Consider the following 26,715-nt stretch of genomic DNA (forward strand, 5'->3'; position numbering starts at 1 on the left):
ATCCTGATGCAATATCTGTGTTTCATCAACACTCTGATAGTCCACAGATTACAGAATGCCTCCAGATGTGCATCGGAAACTAATTCTGGTCATCCAGGGAACGATTAAAACGTAGACTGTTTGAGACATTACTTCCATGGAGGAAAGTGCGCATGGTGACTGTTGTATTCAATCCCGATGCAATTTCTGTGTTTCATCAACACTCTGATGGTCCACAGATTACAGAATGAGACCAGATGTCCATCGCAAACAATTACTGGTCTTCCAGGGAACGATCAAAGCGTAGACTGCTTGAGACATCACTCCCATGGAGGAAAGTGCGTATGGTGACTTTTGTATTCAATCCCGATGCAATTTCTGTGTTTCATCAACACTCTGATAGTCCACAGATTAGAGAATGCCTTTAGATGTGCATCGGAAACTACCACTGGTCTTCCAGGGAACGATCAAAGCGTAGCAATTTCTGTGTTTCATCAACACTTTGAAGGTCAACAGATTACAGAATGCCTCCGGATGTTTATCGGAAACTACTACTGGTCTTCCAGGGAACGATCAAATCGTAGACTGTTTGAGACACTACTCCCATGGAGGAAAGTGCGCATTGTGACTGTTGTATTCAATCCCGATGCAATTTCTGTCTTTCATCAACAGTCTTATAGTCCACAGATTACAGAATGCCTCCAGATGTGCATCGGAAACTACTACTGGTCTTCCAGGGAACGATCAAAGTGTAGACTGTTTGAGACATTTCTCCCATGGAGGAAAGTGCGCATTGTTGACTGTTGTATTCAATCCCGATGCAATATCTGTGTTTCATCAACACTCTGATAGTCCACAGATTACAGAATGCCTCCAGATGTGCATCGGAAACTACTACTGGTCTTCCAGGCAACGATCAGAGCGTAAACTCTTTGAGACATTGCTCCCATGGAGGAATGTGTGCATGGTGACTGTTGTATTCAATCCCGATGCAATTTCTGTGTTTCATCAACAGTCTTATGGTCCACAGATTACAGAATGCCTCCAGATGTGCATCGGAAACTACTACTGGTCTTCCAGGGAACGATCAAAGCGTAGACTGTTTGAGACATTACTCCCATGGAGGAAAGTGCGCATGGTGACTGTTGTATTCAATCCCGATGGAATTTCTGTGTTTCATCAACAGTCTGATAGTTCACAGAATACAGAATGCCTCCAGTTGTGCATCGGAAACTACTACTGGTCTTCCAGGGAAAGATCAAAACGTAGACTGTTTGAGACATTACTCCAATGGCGGAAAGTGCGCATGGTCACTGTTGTATTCAATCCCGTGCAATTTCTCTGTTTCATCAACACTCTGATAGTCCACAGATTACAGAATGCCTACAGATGTGCATTGGAAACTACCGCTGGTCTTCCAGGGAACGATCAAATCGTATACTGTTTGAGACATTACTCCCATGGAGGAAAGTGTGCATGGTGACTGCTGTATTCAATCCCGATGCAATTCCAGTGTTTCATCAAAATTTTGAATGTCAACAGATTACAGAATGCCTCCAGATGTGCATCGGAAACTACTACTGGTCTTCCAGGGAACGATCAAAGCGTAGACTGTTTGACACATTGCTCCCATGGAGGAAAGTGCGCATGGTGACTGTTGTACTAAATCCAAATGCAATTTCTGTGGTTCATCAACACTCTGATAGTTCACAGATTACAGTATGCCTCCAGATAAGCATCGGAAACTACTACTGGTCTTCAAGGGAACGATCAAAGCGTAGACTGTTTGAGACACTACTCCCATGGAGGAAAGTGCGCATGGTGACTGTTGTATTCAATCCCGATTCAATTTCTGTGTTACATCAACACTTTGTTAGTCCACAGATTACAGAATGCCTCCAGAAGTGCATCGGAAACTACTACTCGTCTTCCTGGGAACGATCAAAGCGTAGACTGTTTGAGACATTACTCCCGAGGAGGATAGTGCGGATGGTAACTGTTGTATTCAATCCCGATGCAATTTCAGTGTTTCATCAACACTCTGATAGTCCACAGATTACAGAATGCCAACAGATGTGCATCGGAAACTACTACTGGTCTTTCAGAGAACAATCAAAGCATAGACTGTTTGAGACATTACTCCCATTTAGGAAAGTGCGAATGGTGAATTCAATCCCGATTCAATTTCTGTGTTTCATCAACACTCTGATAGTCCACAGATTACAGAATGCCACCAGATGTGCATCGGAAACTACTACTGGTCTTTCAGGGAACGATCAGAGCGTAAATTCTTTGAGACATTACTGACATTGAGGAAAATGCGCATGGTGACTGTTGTATTCAATCCCGATGCAATTTCAGTGTTTCATCAACACTCTGATAGTCCACAGATTACAGAAGGCCACCAGATGTGCATCGGAAGCTACTACTGGCCTTCCAAGGAACGATCAAAGGGTGGACTGTTTGAGACATTACTCCAATGGAGGAAAGTGCGAATGGTGACTGTTGTATTCAACCCCGATGCAATTTCTGTGTTTCATTGACACTCTGATAGTCCACAGATTACAGAATGTCACCAGATGTGCATCGGAAACTACTAGTGGTCTTCCAGGGAACGATCAAAGCGTAGACTGTTTGAGACAATACTCTCGTGGAGGAAAAACGCGTGGTGACTGTTGTATTCAATCCCGATGCCATTTCTGTGTTTTATCAATACTCTGATGGTCCACAGATTACAGAATGCCACCAGATGTGCATCGGAAACTAATACTGGTCTTCCAGGAAACGATCAAAGCGTACACTGTTTGAGACGTTACTTCCATGGAGGAAAGTGCGCATGGTGACTGTTGTATTCAATCCCGATGCAATTTCTGTGTTTCATCAACACTCTGATAGTCCAAAGATTACAGAATGCCAACAGATGTGCATCGGAGACTAATACTGGTCTTCCAGGGAACGATCAAAGCGTAGACTGTTTGAGACATTACTCCCATGGAGGAAAGTGCGCATGGTGACTGTTGTATTCAATCCCGATGGAATTTCTGTGTTTCATCAACAGCCTGATAGTTCACAGAATACAGAATGCCTCCAGATGTGCATCGGAAACTACTACTGGTCTTCCAGGGAAAGATCAATACGTAGGCTGTTTGAGACATTACTCCCGTTTAGGAAAGTGCTTATGGTGAATTCAATCCCAATGCAATTTCTGTGTTTCATCAACGCTCTATTGTCCACAGATTACAGAATTCAACCAGATGTGCATCGGAAAGTACTACTGGTCTTTCAGGGAACGATCAAGGCGTAAATTCTGTGAGACATTACTCACATTGAGGAAAGTGCGCATGGTGACTGTTGAATTCAATCCCGATGCAATTTCTGTGTTTCATCAACACTATGATAATCCACAGATTACAGAATGCTTCCATATGTGCATCGGAAACTACTACTGGCCTTCCAGGGAACGATGAGAGCGTGGACTGTTTGAGACAATACCCCCATGGAGGAAAGTGCGCATGGTGACTGCTGTATACAATCCCGAAGCAATTTCTGTGTTTCATCAACACTTTGAAGGTCAACAGATTACAGAATGCCTCCGGATGTCCATCGGAAACTACTACTGGTCTTAGAGGGAACGATCAAAGCGTAGACTGTTTGAGACATTGCTCCAATGGAGGAATGTGCGCATGGTGACTGTTGTATTCAATCCCAATGCAATTTCTGTGGTAATCAACACTCTGATAGTCCACAGATTACAGAATGCCTCCAGATGTGAATCGGAAACTACTACTGGTCTTCCAGGGAACGATCAAAGCGTAGACTGTTTGAGACACTACTCCCATGGAGGAAAGTGCGCATGGTGACTGTTGTATTCAATCCCGATGCAATTTCTGTGTTTCATCAACACTTTGAAGGTCAACAGATTACAGAATGCCTCCGGATGTCCATCGGAAACTACTACTGGTCTTAGAGGGAACGATCAAAGCGTAGACTGTTTGAGACTTTGCTCCCGTGGAGGAAAGTGCGCATTGGTGACTGTTGTATTCAATCCCGATGCAATATCATTGTTTCATCAACACTCTGATAGTCCACAGATTACAGAATGCCTCCAGATGTGCATCGGAAACTACTACTGGTCTTCCAGGCAACGATCAGAGCGTAAACTCTTTGAGACATTGCTCCCATGGAGGAATTTGCGCATGGTGACTGTTGTATTCAATCCCGATGCAATTTCTGTGTTTCATCAACAGTCTTATTGTCCACAGATTACAGAATGCCTCCAGATGTGCATCGGAAACTACTACTGGTCTTCCAGGGAACGATCAAAGCGTAGACTGATTGAGACATTACTCCCATGGAGGAAAGTGCGCATGGTGACTGTTGTATTCAATCCCGATGAAATTTCTGTGTTTCATCAACAGTCTGATAGTTCACAGAATACAGAATGCCTCCAGTTGTGCATCGGAAACTACTACTGGTCTTCCAGGGAAAGATCAAAACGTAGACTGTTTGAGACATTACTCCCATGGCGGAAAGTGCGCATGGTCACTGATGTATTCAATCCCGTACAATTTCTCTGTTTCATCAACACTCTGATAGTCCACAGATTACAGAATGCCTACAGATGTGCATTGGAAACTACCACTGGTCTTCCAGGGAACGATCAAATCGTAGACTGTTTGAGACATTACTCCCATGGAGGAAAGTGCGCATGGTGACTGCTGTATTCAATCCCGATGCAATTCCAGTGTTTCATCAAAATTTTGAAGGTCAACAGATTACGGAATGCCTCCAGATGTGCATCGGATACTACTACTGGTCTTCCAGGGAACGATCAAGGCGTAGACTGTTTGACTCATTGCTCCCATGGAGGAAAGTGCGCATGGTGACTGTTGTACTCAATCCAAATGCAATATCTGTGGTTCATCAACACTCTGATAGTCCACAGATTAGAGTATGCCTCCAGATGTGCATCGGAAACTACTACTGGTCTTCAAGGGAACGATCAAAGCGTAGACTGTTTGAGACACTACTCCCATGTTGGAAAGTGCGCATGGTGACTGTGGTATTCAATCCCGATTCAATTTCTGTGTTACATCAACACTTTGTTAGTCCACAGATTACAGAATGCCTCCAGAAGTGCATCGGAAACTACTACTGGTCTTCCTGGGAACGATCAAAGCGTAGACTGTTTGAGACATTACTCCCGAGGAGGAAAGTGCGGATGGTAACTGTTGTATTCAATCCCGATGCAATTTCAGTGTTTCATCAACACACTGATAGTCCACAGATTACAGAATGCCAACAGATGTGCATCGGAAACTACTACTAGTCTTTCAGAGAACAATCAAAGCATAGACTGTTTGAGACATTACTCCCGTTTAGGAAAGTGCGCATGGTGAATTCAATCCCGATTCAATTTCTGTGTTTCATCAACACTCTGATAGTCCACAGATTACAGAATGCCACTAGATGTGCATCGGAAACTACTACTGGTCATTCAGGGAACGATCAAGGCGTAAATTCTTTGAGACATTACTGACATTGAGGAAAATGCGCATGGTGACTGTTGTATTCAATCCCGATGCAATTTCAGTGTTTCATCAACACTCTGATAGTCCACAGATTACAGAAGGCCACCAGATGTGCATCGGAAGCTACTACTGGCCTTCCAAGGAACGATCAAAGCGTGGACTGTTTGAGACATTACTCCAATGGAGGAAAATGCGAATGGTGGCTGTTGTATTCAACCCCGATGCAATTTCTGTGTTTCATTGACACTCTGATAATCCACAGATTACAGAATGCCACCAGATGTGCATCGGAAACTACTAGTGGTCTTCCAGGGAACGATCAAAGCGTAGACTGTTTGAGACATTACTCTCGTGGAGGTAAAACGCGTGGTGACTGTTGTATTCAATCCCGATGCCATTTCTGTGTTTTATCAATACTCTGATGGTCCACAGATTACAGAATGCCACCAGATGTGCATCGGAAACTAATACTGGTCTTCCAATAAACGATCAAAGCGTAGACTGTTTGAGACGTTACTTCCATGGAGGAAAGTGCGCATGGTGACTGTTGTATTCAATCCCGATGCAATTTCTGTGTTTCATCAACACTCTGATAGTAAAAAGATTACAGAATGCCACCAGATGTGCATCGGAAACTAATACTGGTCTTCCAGGGAACGATCAAAGCGTAGACTGTTTGAGACATTACTCCCATTTAGGAAAGCGCGCATGGTGACTGTTGTATTCAATCCCGATGGAATTTCTGTGTTTCATCAACAGTCTGATAGTTCACAGAATACAGAATGCCTCCAGATGTGCATCGGAAACTACTTCTGGTCTTCCAGGGAAAGATCAATACGTAGACTGTTTGAGACATTACTCCCGTTTAGGAAAGTGCTTATGGTGAATTCAATCCCGATGCAATTACTGTGTTTCATCAACACTCTATTGTCCACAGATTACAGAATTCAACCAGATGTGCATCGGAAAGTACTACTGGTCTTTCAGGGAACGATCAAGGCGTAAATTCTTTGAGATATTACTCACATTGAGGAATGTGCGCATGGTGACTGTTGAATTCAATCCCGATGCAATTTCTGTGTTTCATCAACACTATGATAATCCACAGACTACAGAATGCCACCAGATGTGCATGGGAAACTACTACTGGCCTTCCAGGGAACGATCAAAGCGTGAACTGTTTGAGACATTACTCCAATGGAGGAAAGTGCGAATGGTGACTGTTGTATTCAAACCCGATGCAATTTCTGTGTTTCATCAAAATTTTGAAGGTCAACAGATTACAGAATGCCTCCAGATGTGCATCGGAAACTACTACTGGTCTACAAGGGAACGATCAAAGCGTAGACTGTTTGAGACACTACTCCCATGGAGGAAAGTGCGCATGGTGACAGTTGTATTCAATCCCGATTCAATTTCTGTGTTTCATCAACACTTTGATAGTCCACAGATTACAGAATGCTTACAGAAGTGCATCGTAAACTACTACTGGTCTTCCTGGGAACGATCAAAGCGTACACTTTTTGAGACATTACCCCCGAGGAGGAAAGTGCGCATGGTGACTGTTGTATTCAATCCCGATGCAACTTCTGTGTTTCATCAACACTCTGATAGTCCACAGATTACAGAATGCCACCAGATGTGCATCGGAAACTACTACTGGTCTTCCAGGGAACGATCAAATCGTGGACAGTTGAGACATTACTCCGTTGGAGGAAAGTGCGAATGGTGACTGTTGTATTCAATCCCGATGCAATTCCTGTGTTTTATCAAAATTTTGAAGGTCAACAGATTACAGAATGCCTCCAGATGTGCATCGGAAACTACTACTGGTCTTAAAGGGAACGATCAAAGCGTAGACTGTTTGAGACACTACTCCCATGGAGGAAAGTGCGCATGGTGACAGTTGTATTTAATCCCGATTCAATTTCTGTGTTTCATCAACACTTTGATAGTCCACAGATTACAGAATGCTTACAGAAGTGCATCGGAAACTACTACTGGTCTTCCTGAGAACGATCAAAGCGTAGACTGTTTCAGACATTACTCCCGAGGAGGAAAGTGCGGATGGTGACTGTTGTATTCAATCCCGATGCAACTTCTGTGTTTCATAAACACTCTGATAGTCCACAGATTACAGAATGCCACCAGATGTCCATCGGAAACTACTACTGGTCTTTCAGAGAACAATCAAAGCGTAGACTGTTTGAGACATTACTACCTTTTAGGAAAGTGCGCATGGTGAATTCAATCCCGATGCAATTTCTGTGTTTCATCAACACTCTGATAGTCCACAGATTACAGAATGCCACCAGATGTGCATCGGAAACTACTACTGATCTTTCAGGGAACGATCAAGGCGTAAATTCTTTGAGACATTACTCACATTGAGGTAAGTGCGCATGGTGACTGTTGTATTCAATCCCGATGCAATTACAGTGTTTCATCAACACTCTGATAGTCCACAGATTACAGAAGGCCACCAGATGTGCATCGGAAGCTACTACTGGCCTTCCAGGGAACGATTAAAGCGTGGACTGTTTGAGACATTACTCCAATTTAGGAAAGTGCGAATGGTGAATGTTGTATTCAAACCCGATGCAATTTCTGTGTTTCATCAACACTCTGATAGTCCACAGATTACAGAAAGCCACCAGATGTGCATCGGAAACTACCACTGGTCTTCCAGGGAACGATCAAAGCGTAGACTGTTTGAGACATTACTCCCATGGTGGAAAGTGCGCATGGTGACTGCTGTATTCAATCCCGATGCAATTTCTGTGTTTCATCAACACTTTGAAGGTCAACAGATTACAGAATGCCTCCAGATGTGCATCGGAAACTACTACTGGTCTTCCAGGGAACGATCAAAGCGTAGACTGTTTGAGACATTGCTCCCATGGAGGAAAATGGGTATGGTGACTGTTGTATTCAATCCCGATACAATTTCTGTGTTTCATAAACACTCTGATAGTCCACAGATTACCGAATGCCTTCAGCTGTGCATCGGAAACTACTGCTGGTCTTCCTGGGAACGATCAAAGCGTAGACTGTTTGAGACATTACTCCCATGGAGTAAAGTGCGCATGGTGACTGTTGTATTCAGTCCCGATGCAATTACTGTGTTTCACAACAGTCAGATAGTCCACAGATTACAGAATGCCACCAGATGTGCATCGGAATCTACTACTGGTCTTCCAGAGAACAACCAAAGCGTACACTGTTTGAGACATTACTCCTGTGGAGTTAAGTGCGCATGGTGAATTCAATCCCGATGCAATTTCTGTGTTTCATTAACACTCTGATGGTCCACATATTTCCGAATGCCACGGGATGTGCATCGGAAACAACTTCTGGTCTTCCAGGGAACGATCAAAGCGTAGACTGTTAGAGACGTTTCTCCCGTGGAGGAAAGTGCGCATGGAGACTGCTGTATTCAATCCCAAGGCAATTTCTGTGTTTCATCAACACTTTGAAGGTCAACAGATTACAGAATGCCTCCAGATGTGCATCGGAAAGTATTATTGGTCTTCCAGGGAACGATCAAGGAGTATACTGTTTGAGACATTGCTCTCATGGAGGAAAGTGTGCATGGTGACTGTCGTATTCAATCCCAATGCAATTTCTGAGGTTCATCAACACTCTGATAGTCCACAGATTAAGGAATGATTCCAGATGTGCATCGGAAACTACTACTGGTCTTCAAGGGAACGATAAAAGCATAGACTGTTTGAGACACAACTCCCATGGAGGAAAGTGCGCATGGTGACTGTTGTATTCAATCCCGATGCAATTTCTTTGTTTCTTCAACACTCTGATAGTCCACAGATACACAATGCCCCCAGATGTGCATAGGAAACTACTACTGGTCTTCCAGGGAACGATCAAAGCGTAGACTGTTTGAGACATTACACCCATGGAGGAAAGTGCGCATGGTGACTGTTGTATTCAATGCCGATGGAATTTCTGTGTTTTATCAAGAGTCTGATAGTCCACAGTTTACAGAATGCCTCAAGATGTGCATCGGAAACTACTACTGGTCTTCCAGGGAACGATCAAAGCGTAGACTGTTTGAGACATTACTCCCATGGAGGAAAGTTCGCATGGTGACTGTTGTATTCAATCCCAATTCAATTTCTGTGTTTCATCAACACTTTGAAGGTACATAGATTACAGAATGCCTCTGGATATGCATCGGAAGCTACTACTGGTCTTCCAGGGAACGATCAAAGCGTAGACTGTTAGAGAATTACTCCCATGGAGGAAAGTGCGCATGGTGACTGTTGTATTCACTCCCGATGCAATATCTGTGTTCATCAACACTCTGATAGTCCACAGATTACAGAATGCTTCCAGATGTGCATCGGAAACTACTACTGGTCTTCCAGGGAACAATCCAAGCGTAGACTGTTTGAGACATTACTCCCATGGAGGAAAGTGTGCATGGTGACTGTTGTATTCAATCCGGATGCAAGATCTGTGTTTCATCAACACTCTGACAGTCCACAGATTACTGAATGCCTCCAGATTTGCATCGGAAAGTACTACTGGTCTTCCAGGGAACGATGAAAGCGTAGACTGTCTGTGACATTACTCCCATGGAGGAAAGTGCGCGTAGTGACTGTTGTATTCAATCCCGATGCAATTTCTGTGTTTCATCAACACTGTGATGGTACACAGATTACAGAATGCCTCCAGATGTGCATCGGAAACTACTACTGGTCTGCCAGGGATCGTTCAAAGCGTAGTCTCTTTGAGACATTACTCTCATGGAGGAAAGTGCGCATGGTGACTGTTGAATTCAATCCCGATGCAATTTCTGTGTTTCATCAACACTCTGATAGTCCACAGATTACAGAGTGGCTCCAGATGTGCATCGGAAACTAGAACTGGTCTTCCAGGGAACGATCAAAGCGTAGGCCGTTTGAGATATTACTCGCATTGAGGAAAGTGCGCATGGTGACTGTTATATTCAATCCCTATGCGATAACTGTGTTTCATCAACACTCGGATAGTCCACAGATTACAGAATGCTTCCAGACGTGCATGGGAAACTACTACTGGTCTTCCAGGGAACGATCAAAGCGTAGACTGTTTGAGACATTACTCCCATGGAGGAAAGTGCGCATGGTGACTGTTGTATTCAATCTCGATGCAATTTCTGTGTTTCATCAACACTCTGATAGTCCACAGATTACTGAATGCCTCCAGATGTGCATCGGAAACTACCACTGGTCTTCCAGGGAATGATCAAAGCGTAGACTGTTTGAGACATTACTCCCACGGAGGAAATTGCGCATGGTGACTGTTGTATTCAATCCCGATGCAATTTCTGTGTTTCATCAACACTCTGAGAGTCCACAGATATACAGAATGCCTCCAGATGTGCATCGGAAACTACTACTGGTCTTCCAGGGAACGATCAAAGCGTAGACTGTTTGAGACATTACTCCCATGGAGGAAAGTTCGCATGGTGACTGTTGTATTCAATCCCAAGGCAATTTCTGTGTTTCATCAACACTTTGAAAGTCCACAGATTACAGAATGCCTCCAGATATGCATCGGAAGCTACTACTGGTCTTCCAGGGAACGATAAAACCGTAGACTGTTTGAGACACTACTCCCATGGAGGAAAGTTCGCATGGTGACTGTTGTATTCAATCCCAAGGCAATTTCTGTGTTTCTTCGACACTTTGAAGGTCCACAGATTACAGGATGCCTCCAGATATGCATCGGAAGCTACTACTGGTCTTCCAGGGAACGATCAAAGCGTAGACTGTTAGAGAATTACTCCCATGGAGGAAAGTGCGCATGGTGACTGTTGTATTCACTCCCGATGCAATATCTGTGTTTCATCAACACTCTGATAGTCCACAGATTACAGAATGCTTCCTGATGTGCATCGGAAACTACTACTGGTCTTCCAGGGAACGATCAAAGCGTAGACTGTTTGAGACATTACTCCCATGGAGGAAAGTACGCATGGTGACTGTTGTATTCAATCTGGATGCAATATCTGTGTTTCATGAACACTCTGACAGTCCACAGATTACAGAATGCCTCCAGATGTGCATCGCAAACTACTACTGGTCTTCCAGGGAACGACCAAAGCGTAGACTGTTTGAGACATCACTCCCATGGAGGAAAGTGCGCATGGTGACTGTTGTATTCAATCGCGATGCAATTTCTGTGTTTCATCAACACTCTGATAGTCCACAGATTACTGAATGCCTCCAGATGTGCATCGGAAAGTACTACTGGTCTTCCAGGGAACGATCCAAGCGTAGACTGTTTGAGACATTACTCCCAAGGAGGAATGTGCGAATGGTGACTGTTGTATTCAATCCGGATGCAATGTCTGTGTTTCATCAACACTCTGACAGTCCACAGATTACTGAATGCCTCCAGATTTGCATCGGAAAGTACTACTGGTCTTCCAGGGAACGATGAAAGCGTAGACTGTCTGTGACATTACTCCCATGGAGGAAAGTGCGCATAGTGACTGTTGTATTCAATCCCGAGGCAATTTCTGTGTTTCATCAACACTTTGTAGGTCCACAGATTACAGAATGCCCCCAGATATGCATTGGAAACTACTACTGGGCTTCCAGGGAACGATCAAAGCGTGGACTGTTTAAAAATTACTGCCATGGAGGAAAGTGCGCATGGTGACTGTTGTATTCAATACCGATGGAATTTCTGTGTTTCATGAACACTCTGATAGTCCACAGATTACAGAATGCCTCCAGATGTTCGTCGGAAACTACTACCGCTAATCCAGGGAACGATTAAAGCGTAGACTGTTTGAGACATTACTCGCATGGAGGAAAGTGTGCATGGTGACTGTTGTATTCAATCCCGAAGCAATTTCTGTGTTCCTAAACACTCTGATAGTCCACAGATTACAGAATGCCTCCAGATGTGCATCGGAAACTACTAATGGTCTGCCAGGGAACGTTCAAAGCGTAGTCTCTTTGGGACATTACTCCCATGGAGGAAAGTGCACATGGTGACTGTTGAATTCAATCCCGATGCAATTTCTGTGTTTCATCAACACTCTGATAGTCCACAGATTACAGAAAGGCTCCAGATGTGCATCGGAAACTAGTACTGGTCTTCCAGGGAACGATCAAAGCGTAGGCTGTTTGAGATATTACTCGCATTGAGGAAAGTGCGCATGGTGACTGTTTATTCAATCCCGATGCGATAACTGTGTTTCATCAACACTCGGATAGTCCACAGATATACAGAATGCCTCCAAATGTGCATCGGAAACTACTACTGGTCTTCCAGGGAACGATCAAAGCGTAGACTGTTTGAGACATTACTCCCATGGAGGAAAGTTCGCATGGTGACTGTTGTATTCAATCTCGAAGCAATTTCTGTGTTTCATCAACACTCTGAGAGTCCACAGATTACTGAATGCCTCCAGATGTGCATCGGAAACTACCACTAGTCTTCCTGGGAATGATCAAAGCGTAGACTGTTTGAGACATTACTCCCACGGAGGAAATTGCGCATGGTGACTGTTGTATTCAATCCCGATGCAATTTCTGTGTTTCATCAACACTCTGAGAGTCCACAGATATACAGAATGCCTCCAAATGTGCATCGGAAACTACTACTGGTCTTCCAGGGAACGATCAAAGCGTAGACTGTTTGAGACATTACTCCCATGGAGGAAAGTTCGCATGGTGACTGTTGTATTCAATCCCAAGGCAATTTCTGTGTTTCATCAACACTTTGAAGGTCCACAGATTACAGAATGCCTCCAGATATGCATCGGAAGCTACTACTGGTCTTCCAGGGAACGATCAAAGCGTAGACTGTTAGAGAATTACTCCCATGGAGGAAAGTGCGCATGGTGACTGTTGTATTCACTCCTGATGCAATATCTGTATTTCATCAACACTCTGATAGTCCACAGATTACAGAATGCTTCCAGATGTGCATCGGAAACTACTACTGGTCTTCCAGGGAACGATCAAAGCGTAGACTGTTTGAGACATTACTCCCATGGAGGAAAGTGCGCATGGTGACTGTTGTATTCAATCCGGATGCAATATCTGTGTTTCATCAACACTCTGACAGTCCACAGATTACAGAATGCCTCCAGATGTGCATCGGAAACTACTACTGGTCTTCCAGGGAACGATCAAAGCGTAGACTGTTTGAGACATCACTCCCATGGATGAGAGTGCGCATGGTGACTGTTGTATTCAATCTCGATGCAATTTCTGTGTTTCATCAACACTCTGATAGTCCACAGATTACTGAATGCCTCCAGATGTGCATCGGAGAGTACTACTGGTCTTCCAGGGAACGATGAAAGCGTAGACTATTTGAGACATTACTCCCATGGAGGAAAGTGCGCATGGTGACTGTTGTATTCAATCCGGATGCAATATCTGTATTTCATCAACACTCTGACAGTCCACAGATTACTGAATGCCTCCAGATTTGCATCGGAAAGTACTACTGGTCTTCCAGGGAACGATGAAAGCGTAGACTGTCTGTGACATTACTCCCATGGAGGAAAGTGCGCATAGTGACTGTTGTATTCAATCCCGAGGCCATTTCTGTGTTTCATCAACACTTTGTTGGTCCACAGATTACAGAATGCACCCAGATATGCATTGGAAACTTCTACTGGGCTTCCAGGGAACGGTCAAAGCGTAGACTGTTTGAGAATTACTCCCATGGAGGAAAGTGCGCATGGTGACTGTTGTATTCAATACCGATGGAATATCTGTGTTTCATGAACACTCTGATAGTCCACAGATTACAGAATGCCTCCAAATGTTCATCGGAAACTACTACCGCTAATCCAGGGAACGATCAAAGCGTAGACTGTTTGAGACATTACTCCCATGGAGGAAAGTTCGCATGGAGTTTGTTGTATTCAATCCCAAGGCAATTTCTGTGTTTCATCGACAGATTACAGAATGCCTCCAGATATGCATCGGAAGCTACTACTGGTCTTCCAGGGAACGATCAAAGCGTAGACTGTTAGAGAATTACTCCCATGGAGGAAAATGCGCATGGTGACTGTTGTCTTCACTCCCGATGCAAGATCTGTGTTTCATCAACACTCTGATAGTCCACAGATTACAGAATGCTTCCAGACGTGCATCGGAAACTACTACTGGTCTTCCAGGGAACGATCAAAGCGTAGACTGTTTGAGACATTACTCCCATGGAGGAAAGTGTGCATTGTGATTGTTGTATTCAATCCCGAAGCAATTTCTGTGTTCCTAAACACTCTGATAGTCCACAGATTACAGAATGCCTCCAGATGTGTATCGGAAACTACTACTGGTCTTCCTGAGAACGATCAATGCGTAGACTGTTTGAGACATTACTCCCATGGAGGAAAGTGCGCATGGTGACTGTTGAATTCAATCCCGATGCAATTTCTGTGTTTCATCAACACTCTGATAGTCCACAGATTACAGAATGGCTCCAGATGTGCATCGGAATCTAGTACTGGTCTTCCAGGGAACGATCAAAGCGTAGGCTGTTTGAGATATTACTCGCATTAAGGAAAGTGCGCATGGTGACTGTTGAATTCAATCCCGATGCAATTTCTGTGTTTCATCAACACTCTGATAGTCCACAGATTACAGAATGCCTCCAGATGTGCATCGGAAACTACCACTGGACTTCCAGGGAATGATCAAAGCGTAGACTGTTTGAGACATTACTCCCACGGAGAAAATTGCGCATGGTGACTGTTGTATTCAATCCCGATGCAATTTCTGTGTTTCATCAACACTCTGAGAGTCCACAGATATACAGAATGCCTCCAGATGTGCATCGGAAACTACTACTGGTCTTCCAGGGTACGATCAAAGCGTAGACTGTTAGAGAATTACTACCATGGAGGAAAGTGCGCATGGTGACTGTTGTATTCACTCCCGATGCAATATCTGTGTTTCATCAACACTCTGATAGTCCACAGATTACAGAATGCTTCCAGATGTGCATCGGAAACTACTACTGGTCTTCCAGGGAACGATCAAAGCGTAGAGTGTTTGAGACATTACTCCCATGGAGGAAAGTTCGCATGGTGACTGTTGTATTCAATCCGGATGCAATATCTGTGTTTCATCAACACTCTGACAGTCCACAGATTACAGAATGCCTCCAGATGTGCATCGGAAACTACTACTGGTCTTCCAGGGAACGATCAAAGCGTAGACTGTTTGAGACATCACTCCCATGGATGAGAGTGCGCATGGTGACTGTTGTATTCAATCTCGATGCAATTTCTTTGTTTCATCAACACTCTGATAGTCCACAGATTACTGAATGCCTCCAGATGTGCATCGGAAAGTACTACTGGTCTTCCAGGGAACGATGAAAGCGTAGACTATTTGAGACATTACTCCCATGGAGGAAAGTGCGCATAGTGACTGTTGTATTCAATCCCGAGGCAATTTCTGTGTTTCATCAACACTTCGTAGGTCCACAGATTACAGAATGCCTCCAGATATGCATCGGAAACTACTACTGGACTTCCAGGGAACGATCAAAGCGTAGACTGTTTGAGAATTACTCCCATGGAGGAAAGTGCGCATGGTGACTGTTATATTCAATACCGATGGAATTTCTGTGTTTCATGAACACTCTGATAGTCCACAGATTACAGAATGCCTCCAGATGTTCATCGGAAACTAGTACCGCTCTTCCAGGGAACGATCAAACCGTAGACTGTTTGAGACATTACTCTCATGGAGGAAAGTGCGCATAGTGACTGTTGTATTCAATCCCGAGGCAATTTCTGTGTTTCATCAACACTTCGTAGGTCCACACATTACAGAATGCCTCCAGATATGCATCGGAAGCTACTACTGGTCTTCCAGGGAACGATCAAAGCGTAGACTGTTAGAGAATTACTCCCATGGAGGAAAGTGCGCATGGTGACTGTTGTATTCACTCCCGATGCAATATCTGTGTTTCATCAACACTCTGATAGTCCACAGATTACAGAATGCTTCCTGATGTGCATCGGAAACTACTACTGGTCTTCCAGGGAACGATCAAAGCGTAGACTGTTTGAGACATTACTCCCATGGAGGAAAGTGCGCATGGTGACTGTTGTATTCAATCTGGATGCAATATCTGTGTTTCATCAACACTCTGACAGTCCACAGATTACAGAATGCCTCCAGATGTGCATCGGAAACTACTACTGGTCTTCCAGGGAACGATCAAGGCTAAACTGTTTGAGACAATACTCCCATGGAGGAAAGGGCGCATGGTGAGTGTTGTATTCAATCCCGAAGCAATTTCTGTGTTCCTAAACACTCTGATAGTCCACAGATTAAAGAATGGCTCCAGATGTGTATCGGAAACTACTACTGGTCTTCCTGAAACGATCAAAGCGTAGACTGTTTGAGACATTACTCCCATGGAGGAAAGTGCGCATGGTGACTGTTGTATTCAATCCCGATGCGATAACTGTGTTTCATCAACACTCTGATAGTCCACAGATTAAAAAATAGCTTGCAGATGTGCATCTGAAACTACTACTGGTCTTCCAGGGAACGATCAAAGCGCAGACTGTTTGAGACATTACTACCATAGAGAATAGTGCCCATGGTGACTGTTGTATTCAATCCAGATGCAATTTCTGTGTTTCATCAACACTGATAGCCCACAGATCACAGAATGCCTCCAGATGTGCATCGGAACCTACTACTGGTCTTCGATAAACGATCAAAGCGTAGACTGTTTGAGACATCACTCCCATGGAGGAAAGTGCGCATGGTGACTGTTGTATTCAATCTCGATGCAATTTCTGTGTTTCATCAACACTCTGATAGTCCAGAGATTACAGAATACCTCCAGATGTGCATCGGAAACTACTACTGGTCTTCCAGGGAACGATCAAAGCGTAAACTGATTGAGACAATACTCCCATGGAGGAAAGTGCGCATGGTGACTGTTGTATTCAATCTCGATGCAATTTCTGTGTTTCATCAACACTCTGATAGTCCAGAGATTACAGAATGCCTCCAGATGTGCATCGGAAACTACTACTGGTCTTCCAGGGCACGATCAAAGCGTAGACTGTTTGAGACATTACTCCCATGGAGGAAAGTTCTTATGGTGACTGTTGTATTCAATCCCAAGGCAATTTCTGTGTTTCATCAACACTTTGAAGGTCCACAGATTACAGAATGCCTCCAGATATGCATCGGAAGCTACTACTGGTCTTCCATCGAACGATCAAAGCGTAGACTGTTAGAGAATTACTCCCATGGAGGAAAGTGCGCATGGTGACTGTTGTATTCACTCACGATGCAATATCTGTGTTTCATCAACATTCTGATAGTCCACAGATTACAGAATGGTTCCAGATGTGCATCGGAAACTACTACTTATCTTCCAGGGAATGATCCAAGCGTAGACTGTTTGAGACATTACTCCCATGGAGGAATGTGCGCATGGTAACTGTTGTACTCAATCCGGATGCAATATCTGTGTTTCATCAACACTCTGACAGTCCACAGATTACTGAATGCCTCCAGATGTGCATCGGAAAGTACTACTGGTCTTCCAGGGAACGATGAAAGCGTAGACTGTTTGTGACATTACTCCCATGGAGGGAAGTGCGCATAGTGACTGTTGTATTCAATCCCGAGGCAATATCTGTGTTTCATCAACACTTTGTAGGTCCACAGATTACAGAATGCCTCCAGATATGCATCGGAAACTACTACTGGGCTTCCAGGGAACGATCAAAGCGTAGACTGCTTGAGAATTACTCCCATGGAGGAAAGTGCGCATGGTGAATGTTGTATTCAATACCGATGGAATTTCAGTGTTTCATGAACACTCTGATTGTCCACAGATTACAGAGTGCCTCCAGATGTTCATCGGAAACTACTACCGCTAATCCAGGGAACGATCAAACCGTAGACTGTTTGAGACATTACTCCCATGGAGGAAAGTTCGCATGGTGACTGTTGTATTCAATCCCAAAGCAATTTCTGTGTTTCATCGACACTTTGAAGGTCCACAGATTACAGAATGCCTCCAGATATGCATCGGAAGCTACTACTGGTCTTCCACTTAACGATCAAAGCGTAGACTGTTAGAGAATTACTCCCATGGAGGAAAGTGCGCATGGTGACTGTTGTAATCACTCCCGATGCAAGATCTGTGTTTCATCAACACTCTGATAGTCCACAGATTACAGAATGCTTCCAGATGTGCATCGGAAACTACTACTGGTCTGCCAGGGAACGATCAAAGCGTAGACTGTTTGAGACATTACTCCCATGGAGGAAAGTGCGGATGGTGACTGTTGTATTCAATCCCGAAGCAATTTCTGTGTTCCTAAACACTCTGCTAGTCCACAGATTACAGAATGCCTCCAAATGTGTATCGGAAACTACTACTGGTCTTCCTGAGAACGATCAAAGCGTAGACTGTTTGAGACATTACTCCCATGGAGGAAAGTGCGGATGGTGACTGTTGTATTCAATCCCGATGCAATTTCTGTGTGTCATCAACACTGTGATGGTACACAGATTACAGAATGCCTCCAGATGTGCATCGGAAACTACTACTGGTCTGCCAGGGAACGTTCAAAGCGTAGTCTCTTTGAGACATTACTCCCATGGAGGAAAGTGCGCATGGTGACTGTTGAATTCAATCCCGATGCAATTTCTGTGTTTCATCAACACGCTGATAGTCCATAGATTACAGAATGGCTCCAGATGTGCATCGGAAACTAGTACTGGCCTTCCAGGGAGCAATCAAAGCGTAGACTGTTAGAGAATTACTCCCATGGAGGAAAGTGCGCATGGTGACTGTTGTAGTCACTCCCGATGCAATATCTGTGTTTCATCAACACTCTGATAGTCCACAGATTACAGAATGCTTCCAGATGTGCATCGGAAACTACTACTTATTTTCCAGGGAACGATCCAAGCGTAGACTGTTTGAGACATTACTCCAATGGAGGAAAGTGCGCATGGTGACTGTTGTATTCAATCCGGATGCAATAACTGTGTTTCATCAACACTCTGACAGTCCACAGATTACTGAATGCCTCCAGATGTGCATCGGAAAGTACTACTGGTCTTCCAGGGAACGATGAAAGCGTAGACTGTTTGTGACATTACTCCCATGGAGGAAAGTGCGCATAGTGACTGTTGTATTCAATCCCGAGGCAATTTCTGTGTTTCATCAACACTTTGTAGGTCCACAGATTACAGAATGCCTCCAGATATGCATCGGAGACTACTACTAGGCTTCCTGGGAACGATCAACGCGTAGACTGTTTGAGAATTACTCCCATGGAGAAAAGTGCGATTGGTGACTGTTGTATTCAATACCGATGGAATTTCGGTGTTTCATGAACACTCTGATAGTCCACAGATTACAGAGTGCCTCCAGATGTTCATCGGAAACTACTACCGCTAATCCAGGGAATGATCAAAGCGCAGACTGTTTGAGACATTACTCCCATGGAGGAAAGTTCGCATGGTGACTGTTGTATTCAATCACAAGGCAATTTCTGTGTTTCATCGACACTTTGAAGGTCCACAGATTACAGAATGCCTCCAGATATGCATCGGAAGCTACTACTGGTCTTCCAGGGAACGATCAAAGCGTAGACTGTTAGAGAATTACTCCCATGGAGGAAAGTGCGCATGCCGACTGTTGTATTCACTCCGGATGCAATATCTGTGTTTCATCAACATTCTGATAGTCCACAGATTACAGAATGCTTCCAGATGTGCATCGGAAACTACTACTTATCTTCCAGGGAACGATCCAAGCGTAGACTGTTAGAGACATTACTCCCATGGAGGAAAGTGCGCATGGTGACTGTTGTATTCAATCCGGATGCAATATCTGTGTTTCATCAACACTCTGACAGTCCACAGATTACTGAATGCCTCCAGATGTGCATCGGAAAGTACTACTGGTCTTCCAGGGAACGATGAAAGCGTAGACTGTTTGTGACATTACTCCCATGGAGGAAAGTGCGCATAGTGACTGTTGTATTCAATCCCGAGGCAATATCTGTGTTTCATCAACTCTTTGTAGGTCCACAGATTACAGAATGTCTCCAGATATGCATCGGAAACTACTACTGTGCTTCCAGGGAACGATCAAAGCGTAGACTGTTTGAGAATTACTCCCATGGAGGAAAGTGCGCATGGTGAATGTTGTATTCAATACCGATGGAATTTCAGTGTTTCATGAACACTCTGATTGTCCACAGATTACAGAGTGCCTCCAGATGTTCATCGGAAACTACTACCGCTAATCCAGGGAACGATCAAACCGTAGACTGTTTGAGACATTACTCCCATGGAGGAAAATTCGCATGGTGACTGTTGTATTCAATCCCAAGGCAATTTCTGTGTTTCATCGACACTTTGAACGTCCACAGATTACAGAATGCCTCCAGATATGCATCGGAAGCTACTACTGGTCTTCCACTGAACGATCAAAGCGTAGACTGTTAGAGAATTACTCCCATGGAGGAAAGTGCGCATGGTGACTGTTGTAATCACTCCCGATGCAAGATCTGTGTTTCATCAACACTCTGATAGTCCACAGATTACAGAATGCTTCAAGATGTGCATCGGAAGCTACTACTGGTCTTCCAGGGAACGATCAAAGCGTAGACTGTTTGAGACATTACTCCCATGGAGGAAAGTGCGCATGGTGACTGTTGTATTCAATCCCGAAGCAATTTCTGTGTTCCTAAACACTCTGATAGTCCACAGATTACAGAATGCCTCCAGATGTGTATCGGAAACTTCTACTGGTCTTCCTGAGAACGATCAAAGCGTAGACTGTTTGGGACATTACTCCCATGGAGGAAACTGCGCATGGTGACTGTTGTATTCAATCCCGATGCAATTTCTGTGTTTCATCAACACTGTGATGGTACACAGATTACAGAATGCCTCCAGATGTGCATCGGAAACTACTACTGGCCTGCCAGGGAACGTTCAAAGCGTAGTCTCTTTGAGACATTACTCCCATGGAGGAAAATTCGCATGGTGACTGTTGAATTCAATCCCGATGCAATTTCTGTGTTTCATCGACACTTTGAAGGTCCACAGATTACTGAATGCCTCCAGATATGCATCGGAAGCTACTACTGGTCTTCCACTGAACGATCAAAGCGTAGACTGTTAGAGAATTACTCCCATGGAGGAAAGTGCGCATGGTGACTGTTGTAATCACTCCCGATGCAAGATCTGTGTTTCATCAACACGCTGATAATCCACAGATTACAGAATGGCTCCAGATGTGCATCGGAAACTAGTACTGGTCTTCCAGGGAACGATCAAAGCGTAGACTGTTTGAGACATTACTCCCATGGAGGAAACTGCGCATGGTGACTGTTGTATTCAATCCCGATGCAATTTCTGTGTTTCATCAACACTGTGATGGTACGCAGATTACAGAATGCCTCCAGATGTGCATCGGAAACTACTACTGGTCTGCCAGGGAACGTTCAAAGCGTAGTCTCTTTGAGACATTACTCCCATGGAGGAAAGTGCGCATGGTGACTGTTGTAATCACTCCCGATGCAAGATCTGTGTTTCATCAACACGCTGATAGTCCACAGATTACAGAATGGCTACAGATGTGCATCGGAAACTAGTACTGGCCTTCCAGGGAACGATCAAAGCGTAGACTGTTAGAGAATTACTCCCATGGAGGAAAGTGCGCATAGTGACTGTTGTAGTCACTCCCGATGCAATATCTGTGTTTCATCAACACTCTGATAGTCCACAGATTACAGAATGCTTCCAGATATGCATCGGAAACTACTACTTATCTTCCAGGGAACGATCCAAGCGTAGACTGTTTGAGACATTACTCCAATGGAGGAAAGTGCGCATGGTGACTGTTGTATTCAATCCGGATGCAATATCTGTGTTTCATCAACACTCTGACAGTCCACAGATTACTGAATGCCTCCAGATGTGCATCGGAAAGTACTACTGGTCTTCCAGGGAACGATGAAATCGTAGACTGTTTGTGACATTACTCCCATGGAGGAAAGTGCGCATAGTGACTGTTGTATTCAATCCCGAGGCAATTTCTGTGTTTCATCAACACTTTGTAGGTAGACAGATTACAGAATGCCTCCACATAGGCATCGGAAACTACTACTGGGCTTCCAGGGAACGATCATATTGTAGACTGTTTGAGAATTACTCCCATGGAGAAAAGTGCGATTGGTGACTGTTGTATTCAATACCGATGGAATTTCTGTGTTTCATGAACACTCTGATAGTCCACAGATTACAGAGTGCCTCCAGATGTTCATCGGAAACTACTACCGCTAATCCAGGGAATGATCAAAGCGCAGACTGTTTGAGACATTACTCCCATGGAGGAAAGTTCGCATGGTGACTGTTGTATTCAATCACAAGGCAATTTCTGTGTTTCATCGACACTTTGAAGGTCCACAGATTACAGAATGCCTCCAGATATGCATCGGAAGCTACTACTGGTCTTCCAGGGAACGATCAAAGCGTAGACTGTTAGAGAATTACTCCCATGGAGGAAAGTGCGCATGGTGACTGTTGTATTCACTCCCGATGCAAGATCTGTGTTTCATCAACACTCTGATAGTCCACAGATTACAGAATGCTTCCAGATGTGCATCGGAAACTACTACTGGTCTTCCAAGGAACGATCAAAGCGTAGACTGTTTGAGACATTACTCCCATGGAGGAAACTGCGCATGGTGACTGTTGTATTCAATCCCGATGCAATTTCTGTGTTTCATCAACACTGTGATGGTACGCAGATTACAGAATGCCTCCAGATGTGCATCGGAAACTACTACTGGTCTGCCAGGGAACGTTCAAAGCGTAGTCTCTTTGAGACATTACTCCCATGGAGGAAAGTGCGCATTGTGACTGTTGAATTCAATCCCGATGCAATTTCTGTGTTTCATCAACACTCTGATAGTCCACAGATTACAGAATGGCTCCAGATGTGCATCGGAAACTTGTACTGGTCTTCCATGGAACGATCAAAGCGTAGACTGTTAGAGAATTACTCCCATGGAGGAAAGTGCGCATGGTGACTGTTGTATTCACTCCCGATGCAATATCTGTGTTTCATCAACACTCTGATAGTCCACAGATTACAGAATGCTTCCAGATGTGCATCGGAAACTACTACTTATTTTCCAGGGAACGATCCAAGCGTAGACTGTTTGAGACATTACTCCCATGGAGGAAAATGCGCATGGTGACTGTTGTATTCAATCCGGATGCAATATCTGTGTTTCATCAACACTCTGACAGTCCACAGATTACAGAATGCCTCCAGATGTGCATCGGAAACTACTACTGGTCTTCCAGGGAACGATCAAATCGTAGACTGTTTGAGACATCACTCCCATGGATGAGAGTGCGCATGGTGACTGTTGTATTCAATCTCGATGCAATTTCTGTGTTTCATCAACACTCTGATAGTCCACAGATTACTGAATGCCTCCAGATGTGCATCGGAAAGTACTACTGGTCTTCCAGGGAACGATGAAAGCGTAGACTAATTGAGACATTACTCCCATGGAGGAAAGTGCGCATAGTGACTGTTGTATTCAATCCCGAGGCAATTTCTGTGTTTCATCAACACTTTGTAGGTCCACAGATTACAGAATGCCTCCAGATATGCATCGGAAACTACTACTGGACTTCCAGGGAACGATCAAAGCGTAGACTGTTTGAGGATTACTCCCACGGAGGAAAGTGCTCATGGTGACTGTTGTATTCAATACCTATGGAATTTCTGTGTTTCATGAACACTCTGATAGTCCACAGATTACGGAATGCCTCCAGATGATCATCGGAAACTACTACCGCTCTTCCAGGGAACGATCAAGCCGTAGACTGTTTGAGACATTACTCCCATGGAGGAAAGTTCGCATGGTGACTGTTGTATTCAATCCCAATGCAATTTCTGTGTTTCATCGACACTTTGAAGGTCCACAGATTACAGAATGCCTCCAGATATGCATCGGAAGGTACTACTGGTCTTCCAGAGAACGATCAAAGCGTAGACTGTTAGAGAATTACTCCCATGGAGGAAAGTGCGCATGGTGACTGTTGTATTCACTCCCGATGCAATATCTGTGTTTCATCAACACTCTGATAGTCCACAGATTACAGAATGGTTCCTGATGTGCATCGGAAACTACTACTGGTCTTCCAGGGAACGATCAAAGCGTAGACTGTTTGAGACATTACTCCCATGGAGGAAAGTGCGCATGGTGACTGTTGTATTCAATCCCGTTGCAATTTCTGTGTTTCATCAAAACTCTGATAGTGCACAGATTACAGAATGCCTCCAGATGTGAATCGGAAAGTACTACTGGTCTTCCAGGGAACGATGAAAGCGTAGACTGTTTGAGACATTACTCCCATGGAGGAAATTGCGCATGGTGACTGTTGTATTCAATCCCGATGCGATAACTGTGTTTCATCAACACTCTGATAGTCCACACATTAAAAAATTGCTTGCAGATGTGCATCATAAACTACTACTGGTCTTCCAGGGAACGATAAAAGCGAAGACTGTTTGAGACAATACTACCATGGAGGAATGTTCGCATGGTGACTGCTGTATTCAATCCCGATGCGATAACTGTGTTTCATCTACACTCTGATAGTCCACAGATTACAGAATGCTTCCAGATGTGCATCTGATACTACTACTGGTTTTCCAGGTAACGATCAAAGCGCAGACTGTTTGAGACATTACTACCATAGAGAAATGTGCCCATGGTGACTGTTGTATTCAATCCCGATGCAATTTCTGTGTTTCATCAACACTCTCATGATCCAAAGATCACAGAATGCCTCCAGATGTGCATCGGAAACTACTACTGGTCTTCGATAAACGATCAAAGCGAAGACTGTTTGAGACATTGCTCCCATGGACGAAAGTGCGCATGGTGACTGTTGTATTCAATCCCGAAGCAATTTCTGTGTTCCTAAACACTCAGATAGTCCATAGATTACAGAATGCTTCCAGATTTGTATCGGAAACTACTACTTGTCGTCCTGGGAAAGATCAAATCGTAGACTGTTTGACACATTACTCCCATGGAGGAAACGGCTCATGGTGACTGTTGTATCAATCCCGATGCAACTTCTATGTTTCATCAACACTCTGATGGTCCACAGATTAAAAAATTGCTTGCAGATGTGCATCGGAAACTGCTACTGGTCTTCCAGGGAACGATCAAAGCGTAGACTCTTTGAGACATTACTCCCATGGAGGAAAGTGCGCATGGTAACGGTTGTATTCAATCCTGATGCAATTTCTGTGTTTCATCAACACTCTGATAGTCCACAGATTACAGAATGCCTCCAGATGTGCATCGAAAACTACTACTGGTCTTCCTGGGAAAGACCAAAATGTAGACTGTTTGAGACATCACTCCCATAGAGGAAAGTGCGCATGGTGACTGTTGTAATCACTCCCGATGCAATATCTGTGTTTCATCAACATTCTGATTGTCCACAGAATACAGAATGGCTCCAGATATGCATCCGAAACTACTACTGGTCTTCCTGGGAACGATCAAAGCGCAGACTGTTTGAGAGATTACTCCATGGAGGAAAGTGTGCATGGTGAATGTTGTATTCAATCCCGATGCAATTTTGGTTTCATCAACACTCTGATAGTCCACAGGATACAGAATGCCTCCAGATGTGCATCGAAACTTCTACTGGTCTTCCAGGGAACGATCAAAGCGTAGGCTGTTTGAGATATTACTAGCATTGAGGAAAGTGCACATGGTGACTGTTGAATTCAATCCCGATGCGATAACTTTGTTTCATCAACCCTCTGATAGTCCACAGATTACAGAATGCTTCCAGATGTGCATGGGAAACTACTACTGGTCTTCCAGGGAACGATCAAAGCGTAGACTCTTTGAGACATTACTCCCATGGAGGACAATGCGCATGGTGACTGTTGTATTCAATCCCGAAGCAATTTCTGTGTTCCTAAACACTCTGATAGTCCACAGATTACAGAATGCCTCCAGATGTGTATCGGAAACTACTACTGGTCTTCCTGAGAACGATCAAAGCGTAGACTGTTTGAGACATTACTCCCATGGGGGAAACTGCGCATGGTGACTGTTGTATTCAATTCCGATGCAATTTCTGTGTTTCATCAACACTGT

This window comes from Schistocerca gregaria, unplaced genomic scaffold, assembly GCF_023897955.1.
Source record: "Schistocerca gregaria isolate iqSchGreg1 unplaced genomic scaffold, iqSchGreg1.2 ptg000259l, whole genome shotgun sequence".
Lineage (NCBI taxonomy): Eukaryota > Metazoa > Arthropoda > Insecta > Orthoptera > Acrididae > Schistocerca > Schistocerca gregaria.